We start from the raw sequence: 5000 nt of genomic DNA, 5'->3' as shown, positions 1-5000 counted from the left end.
ACCAGATTACCCGTACACACGGCGCTGATTAGTAATCAATGCAGAGCCATCAAACTACAGAATATATATACAACTGTCCGTATACATGCTGAAAGAGTCTGCCCACAATGGGAACCACACGTCAGCCAGCCACTCTGATCACGCACCACTCTCTGCTTCTAACGGGCGCACATACAATATGTAAGCACCAGCATGGAACAACATCCAGTGCATCCTCTCCGCCACATTACACAATCCACACTATCACAACCAGACCAGGAGGTCCATGCGGAAAATACAATATCCCACCCTTTCGACATCCACCATTGCGCAGATCAGGCACCAACACCCACACATGTCCTATACAACGGTGCACCCAACATCACAATAGTACCTCCTGTCACAGCGCACAAACAATGACATGAGTCAAAGACACAGGTCTGACACAAGCATAGAATTGGAGCGCCGCCTCTAATAAGCCAAAGGTGCATCCTGACGTGACAAATCTGATCATGTCACAAGCATTCACTTACTATAATCACTATCAACGAACCTGCCGCCCCCGCCCCCCCCTACACCTTTCCTTACAACAACGTGTAACCTAACCTAACCTAACCTATGTTGTACCTTAACCTAACCTATGTTGTACCTTAACCTAACCTATGTTGTACCTTAACCTAACCTATGTTGTACCTTAACCTAACCTATGTTGTGCCTTAACCTAACCTATGTTGTGCCTTAACCTAACCTATGTTGTGCCTTAACCTAACCTATGTTGTGCCTTAACCTAACCTATGTTGTGCCTTAACCTAACCTATGTTGTGCCTTAACCTAACCTATGTTGTGCCTTAACCTAACCTATGTTGTGCCTTAACCTAACCTATGTTGTGCCTTAACCTAACCTATGTTGTGCCTTAACCTAACCTATGTTGTGCCTTAACCTAACCCATGTTGTGCCTTAACCTAACCCATGTTGTGCCTTAACCTAACCCATGTTGTGCCTTAACCTAACCCATGTTGTGCCTTAACCTAACCCATGTTGTGCCTTAACCTAACCCATGTTGTGCCTTAACCTAACCCATGTTGTGCCTTAACCTAACCCATGTTGTGCCTTAACCTAACCCATGTTGTGCCTTAACCTAACCCATGTTGTGCCTTAACCTAACCTATGTTGTGCCTTAACCTAACCTATGTTGTGCCTTAACCTAACCTATGTTGTGCCTTAACCTAACCCATGTTGTGCCTTAACCTAACCCATGTTGTGCCTTAACCTAACCCATGTTGTGCCTTAACCTAACCCATGTTGTGCCTTAACCTAACCCATGTTGTGCCTTAACCTAACCCATGTTGTGCCTTAACCTAACCCATGTCGTGCCTTAACCTAACCCATGTCGTGCCTTAACCTAACCCATGTCGTGCCTTAACCTAACCCATGTCGTGCCTTAACCTAACCCACGTCGTGCCTTAACCTAACCCACGTCGTGCCTTAACCTAACCCACGTCGTGCCTTAACCTAACCCACGTCGTGCCTTAACCTAACCCACGTCGTGCCTTAACCTAACCCACGTTGTCGCCTAACGTAACCCACGTTGTCGCCTAAACCTGCTCTGTAATTGTTATACGACTCGTTCAATTAGTGTAGTGTTGCCCACCCGCAACCCTCGCAATATAGTTCGCTACTCGCACTCCCCGCTCCCCTGTGTATCGCTTCATGTTAAACACCTTGCAAGTCTTGCTCACTTTCCACATGCTCCTGCTGTACACTGTAATGTGGATGGCAGCAGGACGTACATGCCGCCCCTCCCCACGTCCCCACCTTGCCCCCTGCCTTCGCAAGCTGGTTGGTGAGAACTTTGCATGTTCAATGCCCTCCGCATGCGACGTACTCAGGCTACGTTGTGGTGCGGCCTGTGTCAACTGTCCGCTAATGTCGTACGCGTAAACCACAATCTGTACTGCACATTCGTCCTTATGTACTGAATGATACATCGTGGCACATGTGTGACCGTACAACGACTGCGCCCAAAAACGGCGGACCATACAGTGCAAATATTGTGCACGCAGCTACGTGTCGTCTCCCTATGAGAGCTGGATTGCAGTGTGGTACGCCATAGAGACGTGTGGGAGGAACGGACGCCGTGGATGGCGATCAGCATGAGCTGTCTGTTGATGTATTCGGACCTAGTCGTCTCTCCTCACACACCGTGATGGCATGGTGCACCGCGTTCCATATCTGCGACATGCTACAGAGGCCGGTTGACAGTCGTTCGAGCAATGGACATCGCATACGTACGGGGGCCACCTTCCACGTATTGTCTAGGCGTGCACATTTTGTTGCGTGTATGTGGGCAGACGTAGTGTGGCGTGACACCTGACACAGGCATGCAATAATCGTGGAAGTTGCAAATGGCGATGGACGCCTGCGTTTTCTGGTGAAGTTACGCAAATGAACAAATGGTAACCTGTTGTGGTGCGGTTGTTCTCGCTAGGGGTGAATCGGTGATGGCGACGATAGGTTGAGGTACTAACCGGTTGTTCCAGCGATACCCACCATGCCGACGAAACTGAACGGCATCTGGGTGTGAAGCGATACGCGGCGGTGGCTGGGTGGGACCGTCCCCGGCCGGTGAGGGGGCGCCTCCCGGCGTGCTGGCCGCGCGGTGCGTGGGCGCACGCGCTACAGCCGGCTGGTGGGGGCGGCCAGTGGCAGGCGCGCCGGCCGACGGACGCGGCAGGCGTCGCAGCTGCGCGCCGGCGCACCCTGCGCGCGGCGCCGTGCGGCCAAAGTAGGTCCTCGCGGGCCCGGTGCGAAGCGCGGTGGACATCTTCAGTGTGCTGGTCCGATTGAGGACTGTGTGCGTTGAGGATGCGCTGCCGCCCGGCGCTCGGCGCCGCGACGCCGTCTGCTGCTCGGTCGCCCCAGCGGTTCTCGCTGGTGGTTTGTATCGCAGCTGTGCGGATGTGTTGGCGCGTGCGCTGTGCTGGGAGAGTTCGCTTCGGCACCCAAGTGGGGCTTTTGTCCTTCTGTGGCGCTGGCGTTGGAGCTGCCGGTCACCGTAGGTGGCGCGTGTTGTCTCCCGCCGGCAATGCCACGACAGCACGCTCCCGGGCCTCTGTCGGCAGCGGCAAGCTCAGTTGGGAGCACGGGTGGTCGCACCGAAAGCGTCTACTCGCCTAACTCCGGGCGATTGCGCCTCTCTCGAACCCGACCAAGTACTTGGGACGGCGCTGCGCGCCGCCGGGACCTGAGAGGGTTTCGAGGTGTATTGTGCAGGGGAGCTCAGCCTCCTCCTGTTTGCAGAATGATTGAGCGGACGCTTGCGTGTTCGCGCGGGCCCCCGGGACACACTCCCGGGCGGCCGGCTGCTCAGCTCTAGTTGACGCAGCTCCCTGGTTGATCCTGCCAGTAGTCATATGCTTGTCTCAAAGATTAAGCCATGCATGTCTCAGTACAAGCCGCATTAAGGTGAAACCGCGAATGGCTCATTAAATCAGTTATGGTTCCTTAGATCGTACCCACGTTACTTGGATAACTGTGGTAATTCTAGAGCTAATACATGCAAACAGAGTCCCGACCAGAGATGGAAGGGACGCTTTTATTAGATCAAAACCAATCGGTCGGCTCGTCCGGTCCGTTTGCCTTGGTGACTCTGAATAACTTTGGGCTGATCGCACGGTCCTCGTACCGGCGACGCATCTTTCAAATGTCTGCCTTATCAACTGTCGATGGTAGGTTCTGCGCCTACCATGGTTGTAACGGGTAACGGGGAATCAGGGTTCGATTCCGGAGAGGGAGCCTGAGAAACGGCTACCACATCCAAGGAAGGCAGCAGGCGCGCAAATTACCCACTCCCGGCACGGGGAGGTAGTGACGAAAAATAACGATACGGGACTCATCCGAGGCCCCGTAATCGGAATGAGTACACTTTAAATCCTTTAACGAGTATCTATTGGAGGGCAAGTCTGGTGCCAGCAGCCGCGGTAATTCCAGCTCCAATAGCGTATATTAAAGTTGTTGCGGTTAAAAAGCTCGTAGTTGGATTTGTGTCCCACGCTGTTGGTTCACCGCCCGTCGGTGTTTAACTGGCATGTATCGTGGGACGTCCTGCCGGTGGGGCGAGCCGAAGGCGTGCGACCGCCCCGTGCGTGCTCGTGCGTCCCGAGGCGGACCCCGTTGAAATCCTACCAGGGTGCTCTTTATTGAGTGTCTCGGTGGGCCGGCACGTTTACTTTGAACAAATTAGAGTGCTTAAAGCAGGCAAGCCCGCCTGAATACTGTGTGCATGGAATAATGGAATAGGACCTCGGTTCTATTTTGTTGGTTTTCGGAACCCGAGGTAATGATTAATAGGGACAGGCGGGGGCATTCGTATTGCGACGTTAGAGGTGAAATTCTTGGATCGTCGCAAGACGAACAGAAGCGAAAGCATTTGCCAAGTATGTTTTCATTAATCAAGAACGAAAGTTAGAGGTTCGAAGGCGATCAGATACCGCCCTAGTTCTAACCATAAACGATGCCAGCCAGCGATCCGCCGCAGTTCCTCCGATGACTCGGCGGGCAGCCTCCGGGAAACCAAAGCTTTTGGGTTCCGGGGGAAGTATGGTTGCAAAGCTGAAACTTAAAGGAATTGACGGAAGGGCACCACCAGGAGTGGAGCCTGCGGCTTAATTTGACTCAACACGGGAAACCTCACCAGGCCCGGACACCGGAAGGATTGACAGATTGATAGCTCTTTCTTGATTCGGTGGGTGGTGGTGCATGGCCGTTCTTAGTTGGTGGAGCGATTTGTCTGGTTAATTCCGATAACGAACGAGACTCTAGCCTGCTAACTAGTCGCGTGACATCCTTCGTGCTGTCAGCGATTACTTTTCTTCTTAGAGGGACAGGCGGCTTCTAGCCGCACGAGATTGAGCAATAACAGGTCTGTGATGCCCTTAGATGTTCTGGGCCGCACGCGCGCTACACTGAAGGAATCAGCGTGTCTTCCTAGGCCGAAAGGTCGGGGTAACCCGCTGAACCT

General features: G+C 53.3%; 1 non-coding gene across 1 annotated transcript in view; it reads left to right on the top strand.

The window, feature by feature from the left end:
- The first annotated feature begins 3366 nt into the window (after positions 1–3366).
- The window catches only part of LOC124771366, a 1909-nt gene continuing 275 nt past the window's right edge, over positions 3367–5000 (top strand). Inside the window, exon 1 of the ribosomal RNA XR_007013380.1 lies at positions 3367–5000. This exon is cut by the window's right edge and continues 275 nt beyond it. This is a non-coding gene — a ribosomal RNA (small subunit ribosomal RNA).

This window comes from Schistocerca piceifrons, unplaced genomic scaffold, assembly GCF_021461385.2.
Source record: "Schistocerca piceifrons isolate TAMUIC-IGC-003096 unplaced genomic scaffold, iqSchPice1.1 HiC_scaffold_936, whole genome shotgun sequence".
Classification (NCBI taxonomy): Eukaryota; Metazoa; Arthropoda; class Insecta; order Orthoptera; family Acrididae; genus Schistocerca; species Schistocerca piceifrons.
Note: the sequence above shows the minus strand (reverse complement) of the source record. Positions and strands in the feature narration are given on the sequence as shown.